The following is a 20598-nucleotide window of genomic DNA, read 5'->3' as shown; positions in this document are numbered from 1 at the left end:
AGGCTCACATTCGTTTCGGTTTTGAACACAGTAGTTCTTTCTGATCACATACTCTTCCTGCCTAAAGCAGTGAAGCCACAGAACTCTATTTTAAATTCTGAATTCCTAAAACAGTGACAGTGCCCTCATAGGCACTGGTGCCAAATGGAGACATTTTCTTTATTCTTGCATTTTCTACTGCATTTTTCCTCATACTCCAGATAATGATGAAAGCAACCATCCAACACTTGTGTTTATCATTGTATAATTTTGCCTTTTGAAATGCTGGACTCTGAGTAAAAGGAAATGTTCCTGCTCACCTTTCCGTGCTAGGATGTTTGGAGTCTTAGGAGCGTGAGGCTGAAGAGTGGTGTTCTGTTGAAACTACCTTTGGCCATAGAGCCACTACACCACAGATGCTCCCTGGGCACTTGGAGACTGCAAAGGCTGAGTTGTTGATTGCTTGTTCCTGGGTTGGAAAGCCACCATTTATTTTTTAAAATTGTTGCCAAAAAGGTATGGAGGAGTCTTGAATGTTACCACTTTCTTTCCTTTTTTTTTTTTTTTTTAAAAAAAAACAAAAACAAAAACAAAAACAAACAAAAACAGTGTTAATATTAGCAGTTTCCAGCAGGGATTGGCAAACTTTTTTTGTAAAGGGCCAGATAATAAATATTTGGGGGTTCGTGAGCCATACAGACTGTCACCAACTACTCAACTCTGCTTCTGTAGTGTGAAAGCAGCCATAGACAGTACATAAATAAATGGGTATGGCTGCAGTCCAGTACAACTTTTATTACAAAATAAGCAGAGGGCAAGATTTGGCCCATGGGCCATAGTGTGCTGATCTAATTAGCATAATTGTCCAAATCAAAATATTTAAAGCATGGAAGATGGTTTGGATGAAACAAAAAATGGGATACTTTTTGCTCTCATATAACGAGTGCCTAAACCCAGATTTTAGAGAGGAAATCAGTGGTTTTATTTAACAAATATAACTGAGTTAGATGCCACTTATATCACAGATAACAATATTGATTGCATGAGGCATTTGAATAGAACCAAATTTAGATATGCAGAGACATAAATCCTATCCCATCCATTATAATTAATGCTAATACTGCTAGACTGTCTTTGGTTAGCATGAATTAAATGTCTGCTATTCCTTTCTTTCTGGCTTGATGAAATCATGGCACAACTCTGTCTTAGAATAATTTTGGTTCTCCTGCTAAAATAATATGAGCTTTTGGTAAATAGTACATCAGGAATCACCAAAGGCGATCACAGCGGCTAGAATGTTCAGTGTGACTTACGACCAGTATGAAACCACTGGTTTCTCTGCAGTCCCCGAACATCTATGATAGAGTAGACTGTGGACAGAATGTTTGGAAAGTGGTAAGTGTTGGAGAGCATTCAAACCGCTATATAACAATACAGTGGTCACCACTGATGAGTGTCAAGAACATAGGTTTCAGGAATTGCTTTTGGAGAAGAAGTGGATGACAAATTGAGTTGGTTGGTCACTTTCTTTTGTGAGGAAACTTCTTCCAGGAGACATGAAAAGTTCAGACATCCATGATTAATTTTGATGTGGATAAAGGATTGTTAATAATTCAGTGGTTTAATGGAATTTTAGATCTGCTCCTACCCTTTCCATTTTACAGTTGGGGAAATCGAAGTTATCCTGGTAATATTATCGTGTTCACTTTTATATTTACATGTATTATCTACATGCTGCATATTCTAAAGGGTTAAATTTGGAGCCAGCAAATAAAAAAAAGTGGATATAACAGTTAGTATATTCTTAATGCACATGTTGATTTTATCCACCCTTGTAGTGGAGGTGGGGTTCTGATTTTCCATATGTAGCAAATAAAAATGTAAGATGCCAAGTTAGATTTGGATTTCATATAAACAGGGAATCATTTTTCAGTATAAAAGTGTAGTATTAAATACAGTATTTGAGACATATTTATACTTAAAAGAGTCCTTATTTTTTTGACTTTCAATTTTAACTAGATGTCCTGTATTTTATTTAGCAACCGTACTGGGGACACACAAGATGAAAATTGAGAATGGCTAGCTATGTTGGCGACCAGAATATGCTAGTTTGTGAATCCTAGCATCCACCTAGGAAGCTTATTAAAAATTCCGATTTCCAGGCCCGGGCCAGAGAGTCTAAACCAGTAAGACTGGGGTAAGATTCAGGTATTAGTATTTCTAATCAGTGATGCCCTCAGGTGATTGTGAAAGTCTTTGGTTCCTACTCTTTTATAATGTTCACTCACTGGTGCTCTCTGGAACAGAAGTTTTCAAGGATATATTTCTCCATTATTGATGCCATTGCCCTCCACAGGCTGGGACCCTGCACGTTCTGCTCCATTGATTGGGTATTTGAGTACTACAGTCATGAGGCTTACTTACCAATTACCCAGCCTCCCACTTTCATTTCTTTCATATCAGGGCTTGGGTTTAGAAGACAAGTGGGAATGGACTAGATTAAGTGAACTGATTTGGGGGAGGGGAGTGACAGGAATAATTCGGTCTAAAATCCTGTAAAGCTTCCTTTCAAACTCCTTGTTCTTACTAAATTTCTCTATTCTCCTAGTTTTCAGTATTTCCTTCTGAATCATGGAACTTTAAAGTTAAAAATGACTTAGAAGAAGTCATCTGGTCCAAAATCCTTAGAACCCATTCAATCTTCGGTGTTTACATCATCCTGTGGTTTGACTTGGATGTCTGTCTCTGCTACAGGAAGAGGCAATCAAAGTCTGAGATAAACAGTTGACAAGCTCAGTTCCCCAACTTGGTGGACCACATGGGCAGTTATGTGGTTCCCTGGGCATAGGGTAGCTTTCCTCTTTGATGGCAGAAAAGCTGTACAGCTCTATGATATATTAGAGGAAAAAAAAGCAAAGAGTTGGTGTTTGGAGAAAGCAGCATAGCCTCTTAGTGAAAACACCCCTTTCATGGATAGGAAATGTTTGACTGTAAGGAGAAATATAAACTTAGAACATAACTTAGATTGTGAAGGTTTTACTAGCTGGAATGGGGGTTTTAGCTTGAAGCCTCGATTTTTTTTCTTAAAGTGACCAACCCTCCCATTGAGGTGTTGTGTAATGTGTTCTACCATAACAAAAAAATAAGAAGTAAAGTTTCAAGCATATTCATGTTTAGTAATTTCATAAACAGCACCTCAGAGGGTCTTCCTCGGGCCATCCTGAAACCCAGCAGTTGGCAGGGTTAGCTGGCGCTTTTTAGGGAAGTCGTGTGGAAAAAAAACCAAACAAACAGGCTCTGAAGCCTCCTGAGGAGGAATTTAACCGTCGCTTCGTGCCAACCTGAAAGGCCAGGGCAGAGAGGTGAGGTGAAAGGAACATGTTCCCCTAAACCAGATTTTAAAAGATCTTGGAACACCGCAAGTAGGTACTTGGTACATAGACCTATTATTACTTGAAGATATGTAAGATTAATGCTAAAGAATTTATCCAAGTGATTTTCTTACAAGTATATTTTTGAATTATAATGTTCTTATTTAAAACATCACTCTGTCTCTGATCTCCGAAGCCAAGCAGGGTTGGGCCTGGTGAGTACTTGGATGGGAGACCACTTAGGAAGACCAGGTGCTGTAGGTGTAAAAAATAGAAATAAATAAATAAGATAAAATAAAATATCACTCTCTCTCATACTTATTTACTTTGAAATTTGGTCCAACAACAGTGTACCAGGCCAGCTTGTTTGTCTTTTCAGGGTACGTCCTGATTCTTGATGATTAGACTAGGACATTAGAGTAGTATTACACCTGCATATCTCTCTATGTGTCTCTCTCTGTCTCCTTCCCTCTCCCCTTCTCTCTCTAAGTATGAGTTACACTTTGTGATTGTTATAAGTGACTAGGGTTAGCCTAACAGACAAGTTTAAGAAAAATCAATAAAGGAATGGTACATGTGTCCACTGGGGTTTTTTGAGTTGAATATATTTGTGCAGTAACATTAGAGAGTCAAATGTTTAGAAGTCTAGCTTTCTCATTTCTAAGTACAATCAATTTGTATTAAGAATTTAAAGCTTCTTATCCCTAATATTGAGATTCTATATAAACATTATTTTGGATGGTCAAACTTCAGTGGATTTTTTAATAGTTGATCATCATTTAAAATCCTAAACCAATTTCCTTATGAAGTGTGCTTTTACGTATCTTTTCTTAGCTGTCAAGTTGATGTATGCACTTTCTTTAAAGACCTAAATTTTTACATTATTGGGAATTCAAAATAAAGCATATAGTATATTTTGTAACCAAATATAATAACATTTGTATTATCCATACCTTTGACTTATCAGTTCTATTACTGTTTTTTTTTCAGGCAGGCATTATTTAAAAAACATAGATATTTCTCATATTTTTGTTCAAAGACATGTGTTAATGATGTTTTCAAACATTCAGGTTGGAATGTGATCTATTAGTAATTATGAATCTTCATTATTATTATTAACTTGCTATATTTATATATTAATTCATAGTTTAGAAGTTACCGTTATATCCATTGTTTTACTTGATACTTAGCTACAACCCAGGATTGTTTTGAGTGAAATGTGCAGGAATCATCTCCAGTTTATAGATGAATAAAATGAGGTTCAGAAAGGTTGAGATTTGCCTAGAAACCCAATAGCTATTAAGTGGTGGAGAGGGGCTTAAAGTTCTAGTCTTTTAAAAAGACCTTTAGCATAGAAAACTTCAAATGTATACAAAGAAAACAGAAAAGTATAGTGAACCCCCATGTACTACCCATCACCCAACCTCAACAATTTTCAGGATTCTGCCATCTGATATCATGCCTTCACCAGCTCTTACCTCCACATGACAATGATGATGGCTTTTATCATTTTTTAAAGTTTACATACACTGAAAAGCACTAATCTTAGCTATTTAGTTTTGACAAATAGATATCCCTCTATCCTACACCCCTATCGTGATCCTTCCATCTCTCAGAAAATTCCCTTATGCCTCTTTCAGTCAACTCCTCACCCTCCAGAGGTAACCATTTTCTGTCTGGAAGGTTCATCGTAGGGGCGATGTGGCACAATGAAATAATGTGCCCGTAGCTAGCTGAGTCACTTGCTTATAAGGGATGCATCCTCGCCCCTCAGGGCCTCAACTTATTTCCCCTCATGTATCTACCTATATGTTTTGGGAGGCCTGTTGATCAAATTCCATTTGAGGTTGTGTTGATTTTTCAAGGTCAAGTACTGATAATTATAAGATTCAGAAAGCCATTTACTCGTCTTCTCATTTTTAATGGAATTACTTAATAGTTTAGTTTTGCTAATTAAGTAGAAGAGAAATGATCAAAATGATCAAAATAGCGGTTAAATTACTGTACCCAGAGCTTGCATTTAATTTAATTTAATTTCATTTAAAAGAAATCAGTGAGGACTCAACAGTAGAATTAGATCCAAATGTGTTTTTATTCTGTAGGGAATTTCTTTGAATTTTTTTTTAACTCAATTATCTATCTCTACTTTAGGTTAGGGAAGGACAACACAGACCAAAAAAAGAAAAGAAAAGAAAAGGCCAAATTACTCTTAGCTTTTAGGGAAGAAATGTGGAAGAATTTATATAGGAAAGGCTCATAAGTAGAGCAGTGAACCTGAGAACGAACTAATTTATAGGTGCCTCTGGCTCCTTTGACAGGCGGCAGTTTCTTTCCTGAAGATGTTGCTGAATGACTCATAGTTTCTTTAACTGATTGACAGAAAGAGAGCCCAAAAGGTAAAATTTGCTTTGACTTTATTCCCTCTGCTGTTTGTGTTAAGTTTGAGCCAATACTGGATGATTTCATGAAACTTTTGAAGAACGTTCTGGTAATCACAGCGCTCATTGATGATTATTGCTGAGATACTGTTCATTCATTAGGAGATGCAGAATGGGAATCTTCTAATTCTAACATTCTTTTTTAATTATTAGCTGGAATGCATCTATAAAGAGAAACTTTTCTGGATCAAGGCCTCCCTCAATTTCCTTAAGCCATAATTTATCATGGAAAAGTAGGATAAATGCTAAATCTGTCCCTTTACTTACCACCTTCAAAATGAGTTGGTTAGTTGGTGTCCTCCAAAGATGATCAATAATTTTTAAAAAATTTTTCAAACATCACATTATTTGATTTTTATTATTACATTTATTGGGGCGACATTGGTTATTATATAGGTTTCAAGTGTACAATTTAATAATATGTCACATGTACATTGCATTGTGTGTTCACCACCCAAAGTTAAACTTTCTTCCGTCACCATATATTTGACTACCTTTACCCTTATCTACCTCTCCCCATCCCACTTTCCCCTGGTAACCACTAAACTGTGTTGGTGTCCGTGAGTCTGGCTTGATTTGTCTTATTCATCCGTTTCTTTCAGTTTTCTGACCCATATATGAGTGAAAGCTTATAGTCCTCCACTTTTTTGTCTGACTTATTTCACTTAGCATGATCATCTCGAGATCCATCCATGTTGTTGTAAATGGTGGTATTTCATCTTTTCTTATGGCTGAGTAATATTCCATTGTACCTTTTTAAAAGATCATTATAAACATATGGATTTAAACATTTGATATGTTTCAATCTATTTGCAGTCATTAGTCTATTTGATAATCAAATTGTCCAGTTTTTGGCTAGGGGTTCCTCTTCTAATCAGCCTCTGAATTATAAATGTAGTATGGCTGTGTGTATGCATGTATGCATGTGTGTACGTATCAGTCAATCATCATTTATCTTTCTATTTATTTATAACATGCTCCTGCTGTTTTTTTTGTAGACAGGCTGTTCCCTACTCACTGTACTTTTTGTTCCCAAACCCGGAATTAGCCATTTCTTCAGGCAGCTGGGGAAATGGTATTTCAAGACACAATATGAACACTAAGGATGGGCTGCAGCTTGTCTAGTCAATATTTCTAGGCTCTTTGAGAGGGAAAAGTTAGGAAATTTTGCCTTTCAGTAAAATTCTTCATGAGTTCATCCTGATACTTCTCGTAAGTGAAGATTACTAAAAAATGATAATTAGTTGAAAAGTATGGGGTGAATAACCAAGGATTGTAAGATACTGTATAAGGAGCTAAGGAAATAATTATAATATTATAGAAAATAGAACTGTAAAGGGATCTTGAAATATATGGTCTGTTTTTCTGCCTGTTCCTTTGCCCTTTCACAAAAGCTACTTTTGAACATGTCTGAGGAGAGAAGAGATTCAAGAAGGTGAAGTTCAAATATTAGTCACTGAAGTGAAGAGATCAAAAAACAGATTACTGCAGTGCAAATGCAGAATTTTGTATTTAGGAAATTTAAACTTTGGTTGATCAACCTTCAGCTGTTTTCTCACTTTGAACTGGTTCTTAGAAAAGGGCTTTTGTATCTAGAAATGGGAAATTTAGTGTGTGAAAACAAGATAAAATGTACTGCCGATAAGCCCCTCTTACCCATGGGGATTCTTACCAAACTATCCAATAATCACACTCCTTAGTATTTACTCAAAGAAATTGAAGACTGTATACACACAAAAACCTGTACATATGTGTTTATAGCAGCTTTATTCAAAATTGCTCAAGTTTGGAAAGCAACTAAGATGTCCTTCCGTAAGTGAATGGAACAATAAAATGTGGTGCATTCTAGAAAAGGAAAAACTACGGAGACAGCAAAAAGATCAGAGGTTACCAGGGGCTGGAGGTGGGGAGGATTGAATAGGCAGAGCGCAGAGGATTTTTAGAGCAGTGAAAATACTCTGTATGATACCATGATGAGGGGATTATACTTCTGTTAAAAAATGTAGAATGTACAACACCAGGAGTGAACCCTAATGTAAGGTATGGATTTGGGGCAATTATGATGTGTCATTGTAGGTTTAATTGTAACAAAGTACCACTCTGGCAAGGGATGTCAATAATGGGTGAAGGCTGTGCATGTGCGGGGGCAGGAGATACATTGGAAATCTCTGTACCTTTCTCCTAGTTTTGCTGTGATCCTAAACCTGCTCAAAAAAAAAAAAAAATCTCAATAAAAAAAGTTGTATGGGAAAAAAAGTTTGCAGAAAGAAATTGAAATTCTTGAGTTTTTCTCTCTCATTTCTTGGAATTAATAAATTGGGAAAATATAGGGTAGAGGTGGAGAATCAGAGTTGAAATTCAGAGCTGGAGAAAGTATGTCCAAATACCATATAATGGTCAACATACTCAGCACCTGATACTTAATTCGTTTTTGTCTTATCAGAATTCTAGCCTCAGTCTTATGTAGATATAGTTCCAAACTCCTAATGGAAATGAATGGAAAATTAGATTTATTTTTTAACCTTTAAAAAAAACTGGACCTTATTTGTTCTGAAATGAGAATTATGCTAAGCCCATATTTAGACTAGAGAAGAGGTCCATGGCTTGTCCACATGATTTTAAGGTAGCTCTCTGGTATGGAGCTTCCTTTCATTATGAGCCACAAATGGCCTGTGCTTGGGACACTATCCTAACCCGGTTCTGTTCTAACTGGCAAATACCTTTTGTTCAATAAGATCTTTTAGTTATTCGTGAGTTCTGGAAATTATCCAAGCAGGGAAAAGTCAAATCCATTAACATGAATAAAAGCATATAAAGACCCTTGAAATTGCTTTGTCTGAAGCATCATTTTCTCATATAAATGTCCAAACTGATCATCACGCCAACGCTGGATTTCTAAGGCATCACCTCCTTTACAAACCTTATAGCAGCTCACAAATGTTGGTTGATGAATACTGACCACATTCCTCCAAGCACGAGATCAGAGATCAGGGCACCTTGCATGTCGTGCAAGTTCCCTAAGGAGGTTGGGAACAGCTTTGGCTCCAACAGAGGAATATGGGCCATTCCATAGGCAGATTTTTTCCGTCAGTGCCATGGGACACAGGATAGATTATAACTATTTCTAAACTGTGTGACTTTGAGTGGAAGAAAACCAGAAACACATAACAATGAAACAAGAATGTCACCTCTACTCTTAATTGCATCCACTGATTGCCATTACCCATAGTCCTGATGATGAGAGGTTAGAAGTCACCAAGGACAGAGGCGACCCGCTTGTTCTCACCATTGCCTTTTGCTGTCTCCCACCTCCCTTGCCTGTTATGTGTGCCTGGAATCCCAACCACGTGCCTCAGCCGGAGGAGCCCCCTTAGAGCCAGGAGGGTCACAGCCACCAGCTGGAGCTTGGGCCGGCACTAGTACATTGAATCTGCTGCTCTACTTCTGATGTGCTTACCTTTGAGCATCTTTATTTCAGTAAAAGAATCCTGTGCTTGTATAAGTAATCAGGCTTATGATGACCGCTTTCAACACAAAATTTCATGGTTTTAAACATGGTAATAATTGCATTTTAATGTACTCAGTCTGCGGGTAATACTTGCTCTGTGGGAGCATTTATGAGCCCCTCACAGTAACTACATAATCTCCAAGAGGTCCCTGGGTTTTAAGTGGAGAATCACTGCTCTAGACCTAAAGGGGAGTGTGAAAACTCAAAGAAGAGTATTATCAGTGGGGCATAGTGGTGATTGTTCTTTTTTATGTTTTTTTTTTTTTGAGTTTTATGCTGATTATTTAGTTCCATTTAAAAAAAGAATTTGAGTATGTGTGTATAAAATGATTAAATATAGCCCAGAAAGTTTCCACAAAACACTTTAATTTAGTTCATGCTGTTTTCAAGTTCCAGGTTGAATAATTGTCTCATAGCTGTATTAGAGGTCATTGAATCTTTCCCGGTGACTTTGACTTGGAAAATTTAGGCCACCTCTTGGAAGTGTGGCATTTTGGTGGCAAATGTGAGCTGGGTCAGCATGCTTCCCCTACCACTGGCCTAAATCTGACAAGACTGAATCATGTGTGCTGTAGACTGAATATTCGTGTCCCTCCTAAATTCATATGTTGCAATTCTAACTGCACCCCCTACCCCCACCCAAGTTAATGATCTTACGAGGTGGGGCCTTTGGGAAAGGACTAGGAGTCCTCAGAATTGGAGTCCATGCCCTTCAAAACCTCAGAGAGCTCCCTTGTCCCTTCCGCCTTGTGAAGACACAGCTAGAAGACAGCCTTCTCCAAACCAGAAAGCAGGTTCTCACCAGATATAGAATCTGCTTGTACCTTGATCTTAGATTTTGCAGCTTCCAGAACTGTGAGAGATAAATGTTTGTTGTTAAAGCCACCTAGTCTGTGGTTTTTAATATAGCAGCCCAAGTGGATTAAGACAATGTGCTATATTCTTAAATCTTCTTCCATTTTCTTTGTCTCTTGTTCCCTTTCCCTTCTCTACCCCTTTCCTCTCCTCTCTTTCTTCCTTCCTTCTTTGCCCACTTTGTTCTACAGATATTTGAGCACGGCATAAACTTGGGAAGCTTACAGATTAGAGGTAAACCATGTGCCTAAGAAGAAATCACAGAAATCTCTTAATTGCAAAATAAGTGCTGAAGCAAAAATACAGATGCTAGGAGACTGTGTGATGCAGAGATGTGGTCCCCCCAACCCCACCTTGCGAGATCAGAGACCACTTTCCTGGGGAATGGAAAGTTAGACTGAGTGGGGATTAACTAGATGATAAAGGAAAAAGAAGTATTTTCCAGGTAGAGGAAACAGACTGCTTAAAGAATGACAAGGAAGAGCTACTGTACTGTGAGATAAGGCAAGGGCAAAACACACTGGTTTATAGGTCCTGCCTGGTTATGATTCTAGTCTCAATCCTTTGAGTGGGTCTTTGTATGTGAAATGTTTTTTTTTGTGCCCAGTTGTTTCAAAGACCACATTGAGCCTGATGTGTTCTCTGATTTTCAGATGCTAATGCTAACCATATAGCTCTTTACTTACTGTATGAGTCAGATTGGGCTGCCATAACAGAATACCACAGACTATGTAAACTGGGTGGCTTAAACAACAGAAGCTTAGTTTCTCACAGCTCTGGAAGCTACAAGTCCAAGATCAAGGCCCTATCAGTATTGGTTTCTGGTGAGACCTCTTTTCTTGGCTTGCAGATAGCCACCTTCTCACTGCCTCTTGTGTGCAGGGAGAGAAGGTGGGATAAGAGAAAGGGAAGAGAGAGAGAGATATCTCAAGAGATCTCTAGTTATAAGGACACGAGTCCTATCAGATTAGGGCCCACCCTTATGACCTTGTTTAACCTTAATTACCTTCTTAAAGGCTCTAGCTCCAAATATAGTTACACTGGGGATTAGGGCTTTAACATATGAAGTCAGCACGTGACACTGATTTCGGAGCATGACTTCAGATGATTTTCCCCAGGATAATACCTAATGTGGGTAGGTATCTTAGAAGAGGACAGAAAGCAAAGCCCTGCAGCATTTGGGTTTCTTCCTTTGAATACCAGTGAGAGAACCAAACAGAAACCGATTCTGTTATGTCAGCATGCTTGTGCCAGGGCATGTGGTTGGTCAACTTGCTCCATCTCTAAAATGGACACAACTCTGTGAGGGTAAAGACGTTGCTGTTGCTGGGCACTGCAGATCAGCAGGACAGTCAGCATGAAACTTTAACACATGGAGGGAGGCTGAGACTTCAGGGCGCAGCCTTCAGTCTCATGATTCAGGTAGTAGCAGGTACTTTCAAGAATCACATGAGACCTGCTGTATACAAGAAGACCACAGAGAAGAAAATTATGAATCTAAAGCAATTCCCAGTTCTTTCCCTTTTTGTGAGAACAGTGGTAATAACTGTTGTTAACTGCATTTGATTGTGGGGCTTATGCTTTTACCTGACACTTTTTTAATTGACTGTTAGAAAAGCCACATTTAAAAAAAGATACTGGGAGCCATGTTGTTGTGCTGTGGGGAAGAGACGTGGGTTTATAAATCCTAGAGCAAGGTTCTGCATACCTGAGGCTGCTGCTGGGCAGAGACCTTGGATGAAGCCACCGTTGCCATGTCTGACCAGGAGGCAAAACCTTCAACTGAGGATGTGAGGGATAAGAAGGAAAAAGGATATATTAAACTCAGTCATTGAATAGGATAACAGTGAGATTCACTTCAAAGTGAAAATGATGACATATGTCAAGAAACTCAAATACTCATACAGTGAAGGATGGGGCATCTCAATGAATTCACTCAGGTTTTTCTTTGAAGGTCAGAATTGCTGATAAGCACACTCCAAAAGAACAAGGAATGGAGGAAGAAGACAGGATTGAAGTTTATCAGGAATAAACAGTCTCTTAATGGGTTGGATATATTTTTTTTAATCACCACTCATATTTATTTATTTATTTTTCTAGATAATGATATTTATTTACTTTTAATTTTTTATGGTGACATTTGTTAATGAAATCAGTAAGTTTCAGCTGTACATTTTAACAGTAAGGCATATATATATTTACACTGTATGTTCACCCCCCATAGTTAGATTTCTTTCTGTCACCACATATTTGACCCCTTAACCCCATCTACTTCCCTCTTCCCCCCTACCCTCTGGTAACCACTGGTCCTATGGTCCATGTCCATGAGTCTCTGTTTGTCCTGTTCATTTGTTGCTTTTAGGTTTATATCCCACATACAAGTGATATCATGTGGTTTTGAACTTTTGGATATTTTTTTATTTTCCCTCAATACCTTTATATTTTTAAAAATGGTTCTTTTGTGATGTGGTGTTCAAAACGGAATTTAAAACTGGCACCGCATCTCTTTAAAATATCCGCTAATTTAAATTCTAGTGCCCATTGGTCCTTGCGTTTGTTTTCATCAAGGTGATTAAACCTCAGTTCCCTTCCTATTGGTCTCACCTTTTTAAATGTTATGTGTGTGCACAGAGAGGCCACCTTTTTCAGGACTGTGCATTTTTAGGCTTGTGGTAAATAAGATCAACCAAGGCAAGTGTTGATGATGACTTTCTAATTGGCCCTGAAGTTCTCGCATGCGATTTCGTCACTCCTGGACTATGACTCTCAGTGGGAGATGGAAGCTTTTTTTAGAGAACTGAACCGTAGAAAAATGACCTTTCCTTAAACTTGAAGCTACTTTTAAAATCTGAGGGTCTTGACCAAAAGAAGAATATCAGTTTGGAATCCAGATGACAGACATGGTGAGAGTAAAGACTAACTTCAAAGATGTCTTCTCTGAAGAGAAAGCATTTTAAGAGTAAGGAAAAATCTTGTCAGAGATCCCAGAAAAGTTCTAATTTTCATTAGCAGTTAATAATGTTATTCATGCAGAAGTCTCTGCTCTTATTTAAAATTTTATTCGTACTTTTTGGCAGGGGGATATGGGTTTTAAACGGACATTGTCTGTACCAGTTTCATTGAAATAAACAAAATATTCATAAAAACCGTAAAAAAAAAAAGATGCTGGGGAGATGCATAAGCACAGATAGCATCCTGTGTGTCATTCTCAAGGGCATTTTCTGAGCATATGGCATTGGCAGGGCCTTGAGCATTATAGGAAGGGGAAGCCAGGGAGGCGTGGCTGTTTTTGTTTTCACCAGTGCATCACAAAGCTGTCAAAGCTAGATTTAGCATTTTCTCTTCAGCATTCATCTACGGATTCTTTCCAGACTTTAACCTTTTTCGTATTCTTAGGATCAAAGAATAAGGTGAAAGGGTTAATGAAAGAAAACTTAGAATAACATAAGCTGCATCCTGTACTCCATTTGTAGATATAGTATAATGTAAGTATAGCTGTGTACGATCTTAAGTGTTTTTCAGATTTGCAGGCTTTGTAGGCGGCAGAGAAAAGTGAAAATCTGGAGAAAAGAACGTTGGCCAAGAAACGTGAGGCCAAGAGAAGTACTATGGGGTGATAGGCTAATAAACAAGAAATTATCAAACATTTGCTGTGTTTAGGATGCTGTGCTAGGCATTTGAGGGCATAGGAAGATTTGGAATAGCCAAATGTTAAAATTTACATTTTAAGTTAGACCAGCTGTAAATTTAAGCAAAATATAAAATGTCAAGTAATTGATGGAAAGTACCTATGATATGGCAGACGGTGGTATGTGATTTATTGCCAAATAAATAGTGCTACCAATGAAGTGATTTTTCTTCCCTAGCATCCAAACTCCTTAACAATAAGCACCATGTATGACATGCTTGCAGTGCTTAGCATCGTGGTGGACATTCCATTTGAATGAATGAATGATTCAATGCTAGAAAACACTAACTGTTTTAAAGTAAATATAGTGTTTCTTTTGCTTCGTTGTTAAAAAGGTATAACATGTACAGTAAAGTACACAATTCTTAAATGTACTCTGAATTACTTTTCTTTGTCTTTATGCACAAAACCACTTTCGGATGAAGATAGCATTTCTAACACATTGGAAACTTCTCTCACACCTCTCCTAGTTTGTGCCCAACAGTAGCCACCATTTGACTGGTGTCACCATACTCTGATTCAACATGTCTTTGAACTTCGTAGAAATGCAATTATACGATGGTCTCTTGTGTTGAGATTCATCCATGATGTCGTTTGCTTTTGCATGTATCAGTAGTTTATCCTTTTTCATTTCTGTATATTATTCTTTATGAACATTTGGGTTATTTCAAGTTTGGGGATATTATGAATAAAGCTACTATGAACATTCTTGAATTCACCTTTTGGTGGACATAAGCACTCACTTTCCTTGGGCATATATCCAGGAGTGGAATTGCTTGATCATAGAATATTAATTACTACCTTTAGCAGATATTATTACCTTTAGTGGAAATTTTTTTCTAAGTGGTTATACTGATTTACTTTCCCACCAGCAATGTAAGAGAATTTAAATACAGATTATAAATTGTTTTATAGTTGTCAGTAAAGTTTATTCAAAATGTACAAAGACCCTGGTCATTACAACACATAGGAAGGAAGAAATGAGTTTTTCACTATGTTACTGTTGCTCATATTTACAGACTTTGAACCCTTGGGGCCAGACACGACATTGGCATTCAGGCAGTATTTGAATAGATCCTGAAATAAGTCCATAGTTTAGAAAGGAAGACGAATATGAGAACAGAACATAATGGCAACCAGTTATTGAATTCTAACCCTTACAGATATCAAGGCTCTCGGCATTATCCCTTGCCAGTTTCATGATGTCATTCATTCCACAATCCTAATTGAGAGTCTGCTCTGTGCCAAGAACTCTTGTTCTGCTGCTAAATAAAATTAAGGATGTCAGACAAGGGCCATGATAACACAGTGGCTGGTCTAGGTATGGGTTGGTGACCGAAGCTTTTTTCCGCTCCCAGAGCAAGACAGGTTTGTGGACCACATTATAAGAAGAACCTGTGTTAGGGCCCTGCAGTAGGGTTGGGGAAGGGCTCAGGTCAGGTCTACACCAAGTAGGGCAGGGAAGCAGGCAGTGAATGCTTTCTAAGAAATTTTTTATTTTGGCTCTCTTGTCAAGGAAGATATCTTAATTTCTTTTTTGTGTGGAAGGGGATGAATAGGGAGAAGCACAAAGCATGACCATGAATAATTTGAATATGAACATATATGCAGTGTAAATGTTGGGCAAAGCTGCTATAATAATAATAATAATAATAATAATAATAATAATAATAAAAGCTAACGTTGGGTACCTCATATATGGCAGGTATTCTTGTTCAATCCTCATTATAGCCCATGAAATGGGTACTCTGAGTAGCCCCACTTCACAAATAAGGAAACCAAGGAATAGGGAGAAGACGTCATTCTCCCAAAGTCACACTGGTAGAGAATGGCAGAATAGGAATTTCAGAGACTGGGCTCTTAGTTACTCACTGCACGACAGCTGCCTATTAGTTTTGGTGCTTTGAACTTTTAAGTTTATGGTTTTTATTTCTAGGAGTCTCCTAAAAGTTGGATATTTGAACATTGCAATGATTTTTTTTGTAATTTCTCCTTAGGATGGCAAATTTGTAGTCTGAAGAAGGTAATGATGTGTAGAGGTGTTAGAAAAATCTATAAATCTTAGTTTTTAAAAGAAAAAAATTTTGCCTAATGTTAATTGATTTGTGTCAGATGTCTATACATTGGCAGCCAAGCATACTACTCAGTAATGTCTGCGTAATTTTATATACACTATGTGTTTATGCTGCAAGAACTAAAGGATAATTCTGAAGTCCAAAAACATGTGGGTTAAAAATTCTTTATATGTAATTACCATTTGAGCACCTGTCAAGTGGTGTGCACAATACTAAAATCTGAACATATATTATCTATCATCTCCAAAGCAACTTGAACTAGGTTTTATTATCCCAGATCCCATTTTTCAGATGAAGAAATTGAGGAACAGATAGGATGAGTAAATTACCCAGAGTTTCATAGCTAGAAAACTACAATGCTAGGATTTGAACCAAAGTTGTTTAACTCCAAGGCCCATGCTCTTTCCATGATACCTTTGTGCAAAGAAAGCACTCAGTTTCAAGGAAATTGCCCTTATGTAATAATATAGTCTACCCTGTTTTCTCCATTTTTTTTCTGTCTGTGACATCAAATTAAATTTCCAAAAGAACAGTTTTGAGTTGTAATGGATAGCATCGTTCACTGTCTCAACATTTTAAAACTTACTACAATTTTATTGCCAATACCATCTATCTAAACAGGAAGCTTTAGTCATAAGAATGCTAATATATTGGCCTGATTTAGTTGTCCAAATTTTTTGTTGTCTAATGAGCGAGCAAGTAAGTCACTGTGGAAACCAAATAGAAATCTAGATGAATTGATACAGCAGAAGCCTAAGAAATGGAGCAGCTTGAAATAATTCCACTAAAGTAGCATAAGATGTAAAAGAGACTGATTTGAAGAGAAATTAGGTCAGTTATTCAGCTGAGCCATATATGAAAAAAATACAGATTATACAAACCTTGTTCATGCCGGGGGCATATTTCATCACTTCAGAACATTGTGTAAATCGTGGCTGTGCCACTGACAGTGTTTGCCTAATTTGCTAAAAAATTTATAACATTATTTTGACCTTAACTTGTATGTGGCAGGCATGTTTGTTCTTTAAAAGAACATATGTAATAGTTTTTAATTTTTTTTAAGAGGTGTGTAAGTTAAAACATGTGGTCACCTGCTACATGCTCGAAGGACTCAGTCATCATTCCTGTAATCCAAGAGACACTAGCAATGTGATATTGGAGACTGAATGTTCCAAATATCATTGATCTAAAAGCCATATCAGGTAGAGCACTCAACAGAAAATTTCCCATTAGCATGACACTGAGTCAAGAAGTCCCTGTAAGAGTGTCCTTTCATCTGGGTTTAAGACTTAGGTCATCTATTCTTTCAGGATTTAGGGTTTAGGAAAGTCACTTATGTTTAAGAGTGAGTGCTTGTTAAAACTCATTTATGTAACAGTTTGTGAACTGAGTAGGAAGAGAAATGCCATCTGTGAACGTAGGACTACGGGCAGTGGGTAGCCATCCAGTGGTATGATGAGAACACAGTGATCAGCACAGCCCTGGGACATCATCCAGAGTGAAGTCGCCTCTCCTTTGTGATCTAATAAGCTTTTTAATTAGCACCATCCAAGTGGCCTGTTAGGAGCGAATATCTGCCCAAGTAGTATTAGACCTCCATGGGTTAGGGGTTCTTTTGTTAATCTTCCCCTGTCTTGGCATTTGTGGGATCTGATATCTGTGAGATGCTTTGATTTTTGCTTTTTGGTCCTTGGATATTTAGAGGTTAAGGTATATTAGAAATGATGATTGAAACGATCAGTATATATACATACTTTAAGAGCTCTTTATCCAAGGCCCAGAAGTGAGCAGTGTTTTGAGTCTGTGATAGGGGAAACACAGGACTAGCTATCTTAGGATTTCTCTAACTTGGAAGTGTATTATCAGTTACATGAGTGAGAGGGAAGCTTTTAAGGCACAGCTGTTAGTAGTTGTTGGCAAATCACTGGATGGTAAATGTAAGAGGTAGTTTCCTTGACCTCGGTGGGTGTAGCATGTAAATTCTCATCTCTCAACTTGTTTCACAAGAAGACAAGTCTTGTTGCATATCTTTTTAACTGCAGCCTTTCTTCAGCAGAGCTTGTCTGAGTGTATTTTCGTTTCCACTTGGTTTCAGTGGTCAGTCACGAGGAGCTTTAGCACACTTTAGCATATGTCTTACATACTTTAGCAAAAAGCATGAGCACCTCCCATGTGCAGATGTGCCTGTGGGGCACTCGGGCTTGCAAAGATAAGGCACCTGTGGCTGTTGCCCTCAAAGAGCAGCCCTTCTTGGGAAGAAAAGGTACATATGTCCAAAACTCTGATCAAAATGGACTGAGGAAAGTCCAAGAGGTGCTGAGTGAGGATATTGGAAGTTAACAACCTGGAGAATTACTTCTAGCTGAGATGTGTTAAATGGTTTCATGTCATCCACACAGGGTCTTAGAAGAAGGGTGGGAGTTAGACTTTGGAAGTGTAACTGGAAGACTTCTTGTTAGAAACACAGAGTAGGCAGAGTGGGTATGTTTAGGGGAATTGCAAGAAGTTCTGTTCAGTTGAAGATTTCAAGAAGCCTGTCATGAAATATAAAGTTAGAAAATTAATTGGAAGACCTATCGTACGAGGATAAGAAATTCGAGCTTTTTTCTTTCTTTCATTTCAAATGTTGTGTTTTAATTGAAGGTCTGATTATTAAGTATGTATATTAATAAATGGTGAAGTGATCCTTTTGGCAGTTTGCTGGGGAACAAAAAATACCATTACACAACTGCTAATATTTGTGGTATGGGTCAAATGGCTGTTGTTTGGCAGAAAATTTTCCACAGAGGCATTGTCAAATATGTCACATAATCTTATCACTCGGGTGAAAATTAGCTACATCACTACATCACATACTTCTTTTGATTCTTCCTTGGGTTCAGTGATGTTAGGATCTACATTTCACAGCTTGTTGTTGTTGTTTTTTGACCAGGTTCGTGGTGCTAAAATGCCTGATACCCCATTCCTCTGGCAAACAAGCTGGTTTGTTTGGAAGCTGAGTCATAAAGCTCCTTTATCTAATTTATCTAATTTTCTACTTAGTGTGTTCCTTCCATGTTGGGCACTTTGTAAGCAGTGAGGTGGCTCATTGATTTGCTGCCCAGGGGAGAACAGGTCTGGGTTTTTTTCTATTCGAGGGAATTATTTTAATGTATCCTGTGGTGTGCTTTGGAAATATTTTGAGCTGAGATTTTTAGCTAGTGTAAGCTAATAGAAAAATCTGAATTATATCAGACAGGCTTGAAACACTTTTCAGTTGATAAAAACATTAGTGAAAAGGGCCATCTTTTTTAGTGTTCTCTGGTTAATTAACCCAGCTAACTGAAGGTTGAGGCTTTTTGTGGCAACGTTAGTTAGTTTTGTTTTGTGATGATCTCTTAGAAACTTTAGTCCTGGCCGTAGGTTTCAATAAATAATTATAATAGTAGCAAGCACTTACATAGTTTTAAGTGCAATACTTGGAAACTCATTTAATCCTCAGACTAATTCTAAAGGGTAGGTACTGTTACTGTCTCCATCTTTATAGATCATGAAACTAAGGCATTCAGAAGCTATGTAAATAGGCTCAGGTTCCATTACCGGTAATTGGCTAAGACAAGATTCAAAACTAGACACTTAGTAGGCTCCAGGGTCTGTACTCTTAACCTCATTAAAATCCAGGGACACCAGTAAGGATGTCTCTATGTATCTAAATATTTAAAGCTATTTATTTTGTATAGTATGAAGTTTTAAATTTAAGAATTTTCAGGCCAGTGTTACAATATACAGACAGATACCAGAAATCTATTTAACATCTTTTTTTTGTCCATACATAGTATCTGAAACAGAGGGTAAAAGACAAGAGTGACTGAGATGCAGTTTAAGATTTCAGATTATACCCTGCTGTGCAGTTTTAAAATTATCCTTTTAGTGTTTCTTGACCTTTTTTTGATCAAAGACACACACAAATTTTTGTATCTAATTTCAAGGGTTCCCAGGGGCTCTGGAGCTCACTTGTAGGTCCAGAATCCCATTTCCTTCAAGCAGCAGAGAATAATTGAGAATAGAGAATAACACAATCAAATATATATTTTACAAAAGATGACTGATAATATTGAAAGAGAGCTTGGATGAGAGAATGATTGGAAGCAGATAAACCAGGGGGCAGATAGCAGTAATCTAAGACAGAGATCAGTAAGATAGCAAAAGAGAGTAATGTCTAGAAAAGATATTTGAGACATCGTAGTGAGAAGACTTGGAGTGAGTTGAATGGGAAGATTTCAAATGAAATGGTTAAAAGTAACTGTGGTTTCTAGCTTGGTTTAAGGATAGATAGTGATGTCGTTAACTAAAACAAAACACAGAGGAAGGGCCCAGCAAAGTGTATTCCAAGGGCCAAATGTGGCCACCACTTTTTTGTGAATAAAGTTTTATTGGAACACAGAGGAATGCACTTGATTTTTAGACTCACCGAGTTTCAGGTGCCCATGATATAGTCCAATGGAAATGACCACTAGACAGTTGGAAATGCATTCTCGAAAAGAAATCAGCATTGGAGAAAGAGATTTAGCAGTCTCTAGCAAATGGTAGGTTAAAGCCCTCAGAGTGAGACAGGGCCACCCCAAAGAAAGCCAAGAAGGAGAAAAGCTTAGCAGGGCAAAGGAGGAATATTCAGTGAAGCTGGCTGGGGAGAAGAGACTCAGGG

The 20598-nt window shown here is 37.7% G+C and overlaps 1 protein-coding gene and 1 pseudogene across 10 annotated transcripts in view; both read left to right on the top strand.

Annotated features, from left to right (window-relative positions):
- The window catches only part of OSBPL6 (oxysterol binding protein like 6), a 179696-nt gene that overhangs the window by 58996 nt on the left and 100102 nt on the right, over positions 1–20598 (top strand). The gene's annotated exons all lie outside the window — the stretch shown is intronic.
- Positions 6243–12275, top strand: LOC118613613 (annotated as a pseudogene).

The sequence above is a fragment of the Rousettus aegyptiacus genome, unplaced genomic scaffold, assembly GCF_014176215.1.
Source record: "Rousettus aegyptiacus isolate mRouAeg1 unplaced genomic scaffold, mRouAeg1.p scaffold_m13_p_2, whole genome shotgun sequence".
NCBI lineage: Eukaryota > Metazoa > Chordata > Mammalia > Chiroptera > Pteropodidae > Rousettus > Rousettus aegyptiacus.
Note: the sequence above shows the minus strand (reverse complement) of the source record. Positions and strands in the feature narration are given on the sequence as shown.